This window comes from Saccopteryx leptura, chromosome 7 (genome assembly GCF_036850995.1).
Source record: "Saccopteryx leptura isolate mSacLep1 chromosome 7, mSacLep1_pri_phased_curated, whole genome shotgun sequence".
NCBI classification, from domain to species: Eukaryota; Metazoa; Chordata; class Mammalia; order Chiroptera; family Emballonuridae; genus Saccopteryx; species Saccopteryx leptura.
The window spans coordinates 39,044,276-39,057,315 of record NC_089509.1 but is presented as its reverse complement, the minus strand read 5'-3'; the positions used below and the strand labels follow the sequence as shown (position 1 = coordinate 39,057,315).

The 13,040-nt window shown below is 39.9% G+C and overlaps 1 pseudogene; it reads right to left on the bottom strand.

Moving 5' to 3' along the window:
• Positions 1-428: 428 nt before the first annotated feature.
• Positions 429-8,329, bottom strand: LOC136378984 (nicotinamide riboside kinase 2 pseudogene; annotated as a pseudogene).
• Positions 8,330-13,040: the final 4,711 nt, after the last annotated feature.

The following is a 13,040-nucleotide window of genomic DNA, read 5'->3' as shown; positions in this document are numbered from 1 at the left end:
TAGTACAGCTCCAACAACAATGCATTGAAAGGCATACACAAAGTTTAGGAGAGTGGCCAGCCTCTGTCTCTATACTTATATTAGGAAGCAAACATTTCAGAAGTTCTCACGAACAAAATCCCCATATAGCCTATGGGTTAATATTGAATCACAAGCTCATTTATTTTATGTTAAAAAACAAAACAAAAACCAGGCTTAGGTTTAATATTTAAGCTGCTGTGAGATTACAGAGGCATCTCAGGGCCTAGATCCTGGGGTCCAGAGATGCTAAGCTGAGTGGGGCTTCCACTCTCATATGTACATACATCTATCTACAAAGGGAAATGGTCATGCTGTGTTCCCCTGGCATGCAGCCATCCTGCCTGTTATGTGGCCAAAATCATATATGGATCCCTCCAGGCCTGGGCCAGGCCCCAAACCCAGCCACACTAAATGTGCTTCAGTAACAAGTTCTGAATGCCTTCTGGGACTTGGTCAGGGAGATCCTCATGCCATCCAAGTAAACAACAATTTCCACACTGCTGACTTCCATCTCTCTCTCTCTCTCTCTCTCTCTCTCTCTCTCTTATATTTTTCCAAAGTTAGAAGCAGGGAGGCAGTCAGACAGACTCCCACATGTGCCCGACCAGAATCCACCCAGCATGCCCACCAGGGGGCAATGCTCTGCCCATCTGGGGCACTGATTCATTGCCGCTGGAACCATTCTAGTACCCGGAGGCGAAGGCCATGGAGCCATCCTCAGCACCTGGGCCAACTTTGCTCCAATGGAGCCTTGGCTGTGGGAGGGGAAGAGAGAGATAGAGAGGAAGGAGAGGGGGAAAGGTGGAAAAGCAGATGGGCACTTCTCCTGTGTTCCCTGATGGGGAATCAAAACCAGGACTTCCACATGCCGAGTCAACACTCTACTGCTGAGGCAACCGGGCAGGGCCTGGCCTCCATCTCTTGCTTATACTTCTGGTACAGCACCACACATGGCCACCAAGGAAGCCAGTGGGGATCGGGACCTCATAGCTTCTAGTACTCCTCCTCCACTTACACTCTTTGTAGGAAAGGTTCAGAAAGTACCAGCGGCTGTATAAGTCCACCAGGGACTTACAGCTGTACTGCAGGAAACCTACCAGAATGACGATGTGGGTATCCAAGATTTCTGGTTGGATGCTGACTGTATGGGCACTGACGAACTTCTGGAGATTGCTCACCCAGGCCTGCACGGTGCATGGTCCCCAGGTCCAAGAACATCAGCACATTTCACTGCTTGAAACCATCTTCCCCAACTGTGATTTGATTTTAGCTCTTGAAAAAGTCATCCTGGTGGGTCACACAGCAGTTGGGCAGCACCTTGACCAAGCTGTTGGTCAGCATGGTCTTGACTGTTGACCATGCCTCCATCCCCACATATACTTCATCTCCATGTGGAGGCGTGGCAGGGATTTCAAAAAGCAGCACATGATTGTATCACTATTTATCAGCACCGGGAATGTCAACAACTGCTCGTATATACCGTAGGAAAGCACATTATTTAAAACAAAACAACAGAGAATGGTATGTCACATCACTGCTCAAGAAATCTTTTCTCCACTTTTATTTAAAAGAGTATCTTTCTCACAGTGGTTTAGAGCAGCTCCACATTGCAGATAAATATATATTAAAATATGAAACTGACAAATATAAACTATTTTCTAACCTTACTCTTTAGCATGAAACTGTGGTTTCACAGAAAAAAAATAATTATCTTAAAAATAAATTTAATCAACAAGTACCTCCTCCATGGTAAGTTTGAATCCTATAATGCAATTCAGGAATAATACGCTGCCAAATAATACACTTCAGTAATGTCACGTTCCACTGTCAGTAAGGTGTGGACCTGGTGAATGAGTAGTTAATGGTACCATTGACACTACATGTTATTTTACTATTAAAGTCAGGCCTCCATCTGCTTCTGCCATGTTCAGAATGAATAAGGCAACTGGGATGACCTGGAATGATGTGCATCTAATAGAATCCTCCTTTTCAAATAAGAGGCGTTTCCAGTATTTTCATACTTCATAAAACAACATTTATGCACCTTTCCAGTTTCATATAAACTTTCCAAATTTGTATATTCAGAATTATAGAGAGACTAGACAATATTTCAGATTTGATTAGTTGTATAGTTGAGGACAACTGCATATGACTTGCTTGCAATTTGGGAGCAAAGCTACAACTAAAATCCAATTATTGTACCTTTATCATAGCTTGTTGGTTTGCTTGTGTTCTACAACACACAATTCAATTTATAAGGGGCTATTTGGTAGGATCCTTTAATGATCAAAAACAAGTTAGAAGTTAACCAGATCCATATACTGAATACAAAACATGAGAGAAGTTAAAGAAAACAATAATGGGAGTATACCATGCTCATTGACTGAAAGTCTTTTTTATTTTTTTATTTTTTACAGAGACAGAGAGAGAGTCAGAGAGAGGGATAAACAGGGACAGACAGACAGGAATGGAGAGATGGGAAGCATCAATCATTAGTTTTTCGTTCTGCATTGTGAAACCTTAGTTGTTCATTGATTGCTTTCTCATATGTGCCTTGACTGCAGGCCCTCAGTAGACCGATTAACCCTTTGCTTAAGCCAGTGACCCTGGGTCCAAGCTGGTGAGCTTTTTGCTCAAACCAGATGAGCCCGCGCTCTAGCTGGCGACCTCGAGGTCTCGAACCTGGGTCCTCAGCATCCCAGTCCAATGCTCTATCCACTGCGCCACCACCTGGTCAGGCTGAAAGTCTTTTTTTTAAGTGAAAGGAGGTATACTGAGACAGACTCCTGCATGCCCCCCAACCAGCTTGGAAACTCTTGTCTGGGGCCAATGCTCCAATCAATCGAGCTATTTTTAGCACCTGAGGCTAATGCGTTCCAAGCAACAACCAACAGAGCTATCCTCAACACCCAGGCTGAGGCTTGCACCAGTTGAGCCACAGGCTGCAGGTAGGGAAAGGGAGAGAAGGGGGAAGGGGAGAGGAAGGGGAGGGGTGGGGAGGGAGAGAGGAGCAGATGGTCTCTTCTCTTGTGTGCCCTGACTAGGAACCCTGGATGCCATACACTGGAGGAAGGATAGTTCTTCTCAATAAATGTTACTAGGTCAACTGTAATCCACTGGGAAAAAAACATAAATCTTAGCTCCCCAAGCTATATAAAAATTGATTCCAAAGGGGAACAGATCCAAATATGAAAGGTGATACTATAAAGCTCTTAGTGAGAAGCACTGCACAATAACTTTGTACTTGAATAGGCAAATATTTCTGAAACATGACACAATGAACAATAACCATAGAATTAAAAATGATAAATTAGGCTACATAAAATTAAGAACTTATATTTATTCATAGCACTGAGAGTGGAGTCAATCCACAAAAGGAAAATATATTTATAATACATACATCTGACAAAATATTCATATCCAAAATATCTTAAGTAATTCTTATAAATCAATATGAAAAAGTCAGAAAATCTTATAGAAAAGAAAGAGGAAATGGTTTCTACAGACATTCCAAATAAGAAAATATCCAAATTAGTTTATTGGATGCTAATTGCACACTAAAAGTACTTGTCTACATTAGTCATTCAGAAATAAATAAAAGGTAAAACCACAATATGGTGGTATTACAAACTTATTAGATGGGCTAAAGTAAAAAATACAGAATGTACCCACTGTTAGGCTGTGGAGAAACTAGAATGCTCATGGACTGCTGGTACAAGTGGAAACTGGTAAAGCCACTTCATAAGAGTCTTAGAGTATCTATTAAAGCTGAACATGTGTACACTATTACCTAGCAACTCCACTCCTCTCTAATTATAATAGAAATGCATGTTAAATGTTCACAGCAGCACTATTTGTGACCGTCCTGACCTCAAAAGAAACTACCAAATGTCCATCAACAATAGAATAAATAAATTTTGGCCTATTCACATAAAAGAATAATATATAATGAAAATGAATGATGTGCAACTATGACCAAAACTATTAGTAAATATCAAAAACCTATTGTTGAGCAAAAAAGGCAGAAACAATATATTATAATTCTATTTATGCAAACTTCAAAAGAAACAAAACCAATCTATTCTGTTAGAAATCTGTGCATGTTTACCCACGGCCAAGTTAATAATGGCAAAAGAACAGGATTTAAGAAAGTTCAAGAGAGCCCTGGCTGGTTGGCTCAGCGGTAGAGCATCGGCCTGGCGTGTGGGGGACCCGGGTTCGATTCCTGGCCAGGGTACATAGGAGAAGCGCACATTTGCTTCTCCACCCCCACCCCCTCCTTCCTCTCTGTCTCTCTCTTCCCCTCCCGCAGCCAAGGCTCCACTGGAGCAAGGATGGCCCGGGCGCTGGGGATGGCTCCTTGGCCTCGGCCCCAGGCGCTAGAGTGGCTCTGGTCGCGGCAGAGCGATGCCCCGGAGGGGCAGAACATCGCCTCCTGGTGGGCGTGCCGGGTGGATCCCGGTCGGGCGCATGTGGGAGTCTGTCTGACTGTCTCTCCCCGTTTCCAGCTTCAGAAAAATACAAAAAAAAAAAAAAAAAGAAAAAAAAAAAAGAAAGTTCAAGAGAAATGAATGAGTTTCCAATCACTCTGTGCTCTTTTTTATTATATCTGAGAAAAGTAAGCTTTAGAATTTATATCTGGTAACTAAAATCTGTACAGTAATTAGCTAATGTCATATAGGTCTCAATATTACTATTTAGAAGCTCTAACTGCATGATTTCAGGTCAGCAGCTGGGGCCCCTGAGTTGCTAATATTCATTTTGAACAGGAAAAGAGCTACTTAATATGCATTCCTTCAACAGGGGTCAAAAGGGGAGAGAGGATGTGAGCTAAACGCTGTGCTTTATTTGTATATATCTTTAAAATAAAGAAATTTCTTATGTGGAAAACAGAACAGGTAGAAAGAAGTTTAGGCATTCACTGTCTATCAACATTTAGGTTGGAGCATCTTTATCATATCTACTTTGCAGAAATTTCATTAAAGTGTGCCTTGCTAAACCATATTTCATCATACTCAAATAATGGCTGCATCAGGGAATGGCTAAAAAAATTAACCTAAAGTATTGATTCTTCATGCAAAAATAAATTTGCAATTTTAAAAAACTACGACTTATGTTTATGGGAGTTACTAGACACAGCATTGATTTGCCATGCCAATCAATCACTTTAATTGCACCTTTGCAAATGGCTCCCGCTATCATTTAGAATAACAAATATAGAAAGCCCAGGTACACGGTGATCTGTATATGTGTGAGTATGTGTGTTTGTGTAGGTGTTTCCAGTAAAGGACTACAAAAACCAATCCTAACATACATGAAATAGTTTAAAATCTTTCTCATATGTCTTCATTTTAAGACTTATTATTTGGAAATTAAAATCCTCAACAGAATAACTCCACGTAAATGCAAAAAAAAAATCATTAAAACATAGAGGCTGTATGTATTTCTTAGTAAAATTTTATACTAAAAATTATTAACATTACTATATACACACAAAAAGATAATACAAAGAATGTTTTATAATTCACCCCAAAGGAAGAAAAAGACTTTTTAAACATCCAGCATAATGTGAATAATTTGTAGAGTATAAACTTAAGAAACTCCACCTTTTTTATACAATGAGAGACTTTCTGGCACCTTAGGAGTGTCAATTAAAGTTTCAAATCCCATTGCTGGAACCAACTGCCAGTGGCATCCATCTTCCTCTAAAGTGACATCTGTGCAGCTGGCAGCACAGGACCAGATTTTTGGACACTGGGGTAGGAAACTTTATAAGCTCTATGTTCCCCCCCCCCCCTCCAAAAAAAAAGTCTCCTTGAACTTTTGTCAGCTTATTCCTAACTATCTATTTTTTGAAAACTTCCCATGGTGTTACATTACCTATGAATTAGAAGGCAGAGCAACTCCATTTTAGCCACATTAGCTTTTTCAGTGGGACTTTTGACAAATACAGAAGCAGATACCTCCTCTTTATCAATTACATATTTGAGAGGAGCCCCCAGAAAAAAAGGGCATTTTGTCACTTGAACATGGAATCTCATGAGTTGAAAGGGACCATAGAAAAATCCAGTCAGTCTCTCTCTCTCTCTCTCTCTCTCTCTCTCTCTCTCTCTCTATATATATATATATATATATATATATATATATATGTGTGTGTGTGTGTGTGTGTGTGTGTGTGTGTGTGTGTGTGTGTGTGTGTGTGTCTTTGAGGATGTCACTGGACAAGTTTAGATATTTGCTTTTGAATAGTAGACAGAATAAAGAAGGTCCCTCTTAACAATGTGTGCAGGAATCATCCAATTCTGTTGAGAGCTCAAGTAGAAGAAATAGGCAGAGGAAGGGCTAACTAATTCTCTTCCCTCTTGAGCTGGGAGGTCCACCTTCTCCTGTCCTCAGATGTTAGAGCTCCTGGGTCTGGAGCTTTTGGACTCTGGGATTTACACCAGCTGGGTCCCAGTCCCCTAGTTCTCAGACCTTACTCAACTAAATTATATCACAGGCTTTCTGGGTTCTCCAGCTGGCATACAGCAGGATTGGGAGTTCTCAGCCTCTATAACCTTTTGAGGCAATTTCTATAATAAATGTCCTTTTATATCTATCTATTTATCTACTATCTATCTATCTATCTATCTATCATCTATCTATCATCTATTATCTATCTATCTATCTATCTATCTATCTATCTATCTATCTATCTATCTGGACTATTGGTTTTATTTCTCTGGAAAACCCTGAAAAAGATTAATACCCAAGCCATATTATTTATCTCAACTTACCATCCAGGTCTTTCTCTCTTTTCCAAGCTAAACACTGTCAGCTTCTCTAAAACATTATTGATTGAATGGATGGTTGTTGTAATAACCCTAACAGTACCAACACCAAAAGCAAAGACAGAGAGCTAGGCCTGGGATCCCTGCCAGTATCATCAGAGATTCAATGGAATAAAAACAGAAGGGATCCAGTAGGGGTTAGCCTGACCCAGTTATTTACAACCGACAGACCATCCTTCCCAGGAATTCAAGGTTTATCACCGTGATTACTTCTTACATAAACATGGAATCCTAGAGTTTAATAAGACATCTAGTGTAAAAATATACAGTTTATTTTTTTTTTTAGATTTTTTAAAAAATATTTTTTATTGATTGATTTTTAGAGAGAGGAGAGATAAAGAGAGAAAGGGAGATAAATGAGAAGCATCAACTTGTCATAGTTGCTTCTTTTAAGTTCTTTGACCAGTAAAGTCCAGGGTTTTGAATTGGAACCTCAGCATTCCAGGTCAATGCTTTATCCATTGCATCACCACAGGTCAGGTAACATATGGCTAAATACATGTTTTAAATGTCCTGCTCAGTAGCAGCATATCATGCTGTATAATGCTTTCTGATTTGCAAAGGGCATTTTAACCCTGCCTCTCACAAGACTGGGAGGTTGTCAGAATAGGAGTTATTATTATTATCAACAACATATAGATGAGAAAGATAGAATTCACAGATGTAAAGGAGTGAAAACAAACCCTTCATCCAGGATTTCTTCTCATGCCCAGTCCTGATAGCACTTCACTGCCCTTCATGTCACAGATGTATAAGAATATGGAGATTACCGTGGACCATGCTTTGTTGTTTTGTTGTTGGGGGTTTTTGTTTTTTATTTTTTAATTGACAGGAGGAAAGGCGGAGAGTCAGACTCCCACATGCACCCTGACCAGGATCCACCTGGCAGGCCATGAGCGACGGTCTGCCCATCTGGGTCATTGCTCTGCTTGACAACTAAGCTTTTGTTAGTGCCTGAGGTGGAGGTCACAGAGTCATTCTCAGCTCCTGGGGCAACTTGCTCAAACCATGGAGCCATGGCTACAGGAGGAGAAGGGGGAGGAAGTTGGAGAAGCAAATGGTCACTTCTCCTGTGTGCCTTAACCAGGAATCCAACCCAAGACATTCACACGCCAGGCCGATGCTCTACCACTGAGCCAACTAGCCAGGGCCTACCATGCTTTGAAGGACACCTAGAAGACTTGCAGCTGTAAATACCCCTTCATGAGCCTCAAACTCTGAAACATCAATTCATGCTTGTGGGAGTTTAAAAGCTTACTGATTTTGAAAAAACAACTTGTAAAATCAAAACAACAACAAAAAGAAACTTTAAACTTACATCAGGATATCTCTTAGCAGGGAGACAATTACTGGGAGCTATCTAAGGATAACAAAGGCAAATTTCAGTCTTTTGCTTTGTGTCCTGGTACTTGCTTTTGATCAGTCTTAATTTTGTTTTTTTGGGGGGTTTTTTGGCATTTGACTGTCAACAGTTTCATTTCTTCAACTCTCATGTGATGTCCTCGTTTTTTTAAAAGATTTAATTTAGTGTTCCTTTGTGATAGTAATAATAATAAAACAGCATTTATTTTCAAAATTATTTCTGATAAAAAATAAAAGTGAGTCTTATAGTTAAGGGAAAAAGAGAGATGCGCAGTGTTCTCAAAATTTCAAATGATTCCAAATCAACACCAAAGGAAGGAGTTTATAGACATCCTGTGGCTTTGTGTAAAAAATTTACTGATTTTTAGGTATTTTTATTTTTTGCCTCTACTAAGTTTGAGTACATTGTTAGTAAACCTAGCTTAAATAATTGATGAGCAAGCTGTAAATGTTGAGAAAGTTTTGACTTGATGCTTAAATAAGACTTTTGGCTGCTTGGTTGCTATACACCCTGCTCAATTCTTCCTCAAAGTAAGCCAGTTACCAGAGTTACCAGACTGCTCTTAGACTAGCTGAGCAGACAGTCATTACAAAAGTCTTGGTCTTTAAAAATTCAGTATGTTATGGAAATATTAAACATTTGTGCTTCTTCTTTATTTTTCTTTTTTGTACTATAAAATGTCCCACCAGAGCAGAAAGGTTTAAAATTTATGTAATTTGTATGTAGAAATTTTTTTAATTAGCCAAAAGTATTAAATAGAGGAATTCAATTTGTGTAATGTAGGTGATAATATTTAAATAATTCTTTGGGTGTGTTCCTCCTCTGCAAAAGAACATGCTCAACATTTTTTCAGGAAAAAAAAACCCAAACAATTTAGGAGTAAGGCCTAGAGAAAGTATACTTCTTATAAATGCATAAATCAGAATCCCGAAATAATTTAGAAGTTATTTCTCCTATAGATGCTTAAATCTCTACTAAAAATGCTATAGTGGTAGCAGAAAGTCTGCTTCACTTATTGTCTAAAAGAATACTAAAGTGGAAAGGAATCCCTGCAGAATGGAAGTGGAACTTGCTAATATGCACTTTTATTTCCCATAAGTGACAACATTGCTAGCAATTATAAACAACAAACAGCCAACAGAAGAAAAGAAAAGACATAGGAGAATGTTTGTTATTTCGAGTGTTACATCAGGGAATGTTTTTACGTCAGGGGAATAAACATTGCCACTCAGGCAGGAAAGCTGCATTGCTTCCAAAGTTCACCAGCAATATTGAATAGAGTTATTAAAATACTCCTCAGTCCTTAGTCTTCATTGCTACAAATGAAGTGACAAAGGTGTGTGGTACAAAGCATGCCAGGTGAGATGTAGGCAAATCAATGTTATTTGATGTCAATGTGTTTTTTGTTGTTGTTGTTTGTTTGCTTTATGAGAGAGAGGAAAAGAGAGACAGAGAAAGGAGAAACATCAACTTGTAGTTACAGTACTAGTTGTTCATTGATTCCTTTCTCATAAGTGCCTTGACCAGAGGGCTCCAGCTGAGCCAGTGACCCCTTGCTCAAGCCAGTGACTTTAAACTGAAGCCAGAAAGCTTAGGCTTCAAGCCAGCAATATTTGGAATAAAACCAGCAACCACAGGATCATGTAAATGCTCCCATGCTTACACATGCGATCCCATGCTCAAGCTAATGAGCTTGCCCTCAAACTGGATGAGTCTGTGCTCAAGCTGGCAACCTCAGGGTTTTGAACTTGGGACCTCAGCTTCCCAGGTCAACATTCTATCCACTGCTCCACCACTGGTCAGGCAAAATCAATAGTTTTATTAGGATTCAGGATTCATCTCAAAAGGAACAGAGTATATTTAAGAAGAACATGAAAATATTACCCTGCTATTATATGATTTCAGTAGGAGGCTTTTCTATTTGATTGCTTTAGTAACAGAGAAGCTTATAGCTGTTTATTTTTTTTAAGTCCCTTTCTATAGAGTTAAGAATAATTTTACTATTTCACAGTCCTGTTTATTCAATATTGCAGTACTTTTCTAGTGTTGAGAGGGATAGTATTCAAAATTTAGTAAATCATTAGTAAGCCATTAAAAGGTATCTGGGAGTCATTGTAATGACTCCTAAACTTGGTCACTATACAAAGCAGGTCTTCAGTGGAGAGCAATGCCCAATAATGCAACACCTCACTTAAAAATTTTAATCTGAGCTGTGTGCAATACAGACTATTTCTTACTCATAGACGTTTGACAAAAGGCAGTATTTCTGAACTTCAAAATTAAATGTCATGACTTGCTGCCTTGGCTTCCTGGGATCTGTCATTTACCATTGAGTAAGCTTCAGAGATCCGAGATATTCAGTGAGACCAAAGCTCCTCTATGCAGTTAAATTCCATCTCATTTTCTCTTTGCCTCCCACTCACTGCTTTCCATATCATGGTAGGTCCTGCCATAGGTGAGACAGTAACTAGCCCAGCTGATACTCAACAGACCGAGGCTTTTCTTTGCCTCTCCCTCCCATTTCTTCTTAATTCTCAAACATTTATTGCCAATAACACACTTATCGCTGCCCTTTAAATGATATGAGGACAAAATGAATATGCAATACCAAGTCCTCTGTCATGAAAACCATCCACTGGCCCTTTTTCATATATGTGTATAAAATGAAAAATACCTCAGCTGGAAATGGTAGCCACTTTCAGCTCTGAGAGCCAAGCCATGAATCAGACCAAGCAAAGAGGGTTAAAAGAGGGAGCTAAAATGTAAACCAAAAATGGCTGTGAGAAGAGGACTGACAGTGCTAATGCAGGGGAAGGAAAGGGTAACGGGTGGATTAGAGACGGAAGGGCCCGGACAGAGTACAGAAGCACAGGAGCAAATACTCTGACCCCAGCCTGTGGAAATGCCTTACATCAACCATTTGCTTTTTGGAAAGTTGACAAGTAACACATGCCAAAGACTAGAGATGGAACTGCAGCTTTAATTTATGTATGTTTTCAAAGTACATTGTGTTGAAAGTAGGACAAGGCACCGAAACCTGCTGGGAGAACTGCAAGGCTACAAAGCCATTAGCATCTACCATTTAAAGCTGTGAAAGGGCAGTCCAGCAGTCACAGCTGAGAGAGCTGATGATACGCTGTGGAGGGGCCAGAAGCAGCCCAAGCCCCCAGGGGCTACAGAGCTGGGAGGATTGCAGAGCAAACAGCCACTGTCTCTGAGGGGCTGTATTTCCAAACACAGTTTGTTCTAGACTTCATTCCCAGTTCCAATTACTGCCAAAGCCATTGGTAGCAATTAACACATTGTAGGCACACAAAAATACCCATGATTATATATAGATCAGTTAAACTAATAAACTGCATACATCCCAGTGAAATGAAAAACTGAGGAGCAAGAGCGCAGCAATTGGATTTTTGAAAAAAAATGAATGTGAAATCCTGAGTCACCTATGCCTGGCAGGCTGGTAGTTCACTGGGAGCCATGATGGAATAGAAGGACAGAAGTTGGACAATAATAGAGAAAATGAGACATGTATTTTATATTCCTGGATAAACGAAAGAAATGAAGAATGTGAAATTTCCAAATGAGATTTAAAATTAGCTCTCAATTAACAGGTTATGGCCATATTCCTTACCACTGGCATTTGAGAAAAGGTATACAGTAATGAGGGACACTTGAAGTGAATGAAAAGGAGATATGGACTAAGTATTAAGTGGTATTAACTGTAAGGTTGGTGGATAATGAGGGATGGTCACGTGGGGAACCTAGGCCCGTGAACTTTGGCTAGGAAAGCAACTGACTGTCAGCCAGTGAGATTTCTCTACGTCATATTAGCCCAACTTCCCTAGAGGGACCCCTTTTTAAATTTACCCGCGCAGTCTCTCCATGTGCGATGTTCCTGACCTCCATCTTCCAGGCCAGTGAATCTCGTCCAAGGAACGCTCTGTACTGAATAAAGCCTTTACTATTCCACACTTGGTGGCTCCGAGCCCCGTTCCTTCCTTCTCGGTGGGGAAAAATACCTTACATTAACCTGTTTGTTTCTTGAAATGTAGATTCAGCCTAAATAATAGGATGAAATAAACAAGCCTTAGAAGCCAAAGTGTCAGCACACATGTTAGCTTTTGCCACTTTCACTTTGACCTGTTCCATTGAGACTGAGAAGGTTAAATGGATACACCAAGTATTTTTAATTTAGCATGTGACCAGTGCCTAGTTTCCCCTTCCTTAATTAAAACATTGCAAATTGCTTAAGCTAACCTGTTTAGTGTTTCACCAATCAAAACAAATAAAAGAGGTCTATAGCAATGTTGTATTCATTACCATTAGAATAGTGAGGAATATGGCTTTCAGAGCCTAGAGGTGCACATTAGAATGATATCTTCTTGAATATGGCTTTTGGGTAAATGAGTTTGTAAAATCTGTATTTTTTGAGTTTGCTCACTTTTAGTGTTAAAAAATGGCACTGGACAGAGCCAGGTATGTGATCTGTGAAATTGCAAATTATCTTCCTGTTTGGGAAGGACCATTGTCTTGCTAATGTTTGTGGGAGGAGAGGTTTTCACACCAGAAAGTTTAGAAAAGAGAAGGAAGCCACGTTTGCGGAGGGAAAGAGCAGAGAGAATTCAGGGTGCTGAGGAAGAAGCCAGTTTGTGCAGAGAAGGGAGAAGATGTTTGCAGATGGGGAACCAGAGGTGAAAGGCTTTTACAAGCTCCACGGAGACTGGTGGGGCCTTTGATTCTAGGACAGTGATGGGCAATCTTTTGAGCTTGCTTGTCAAAATTCGCCAAAAAAACGAGCATAACTCGAGTGGTGTGTCACTTCA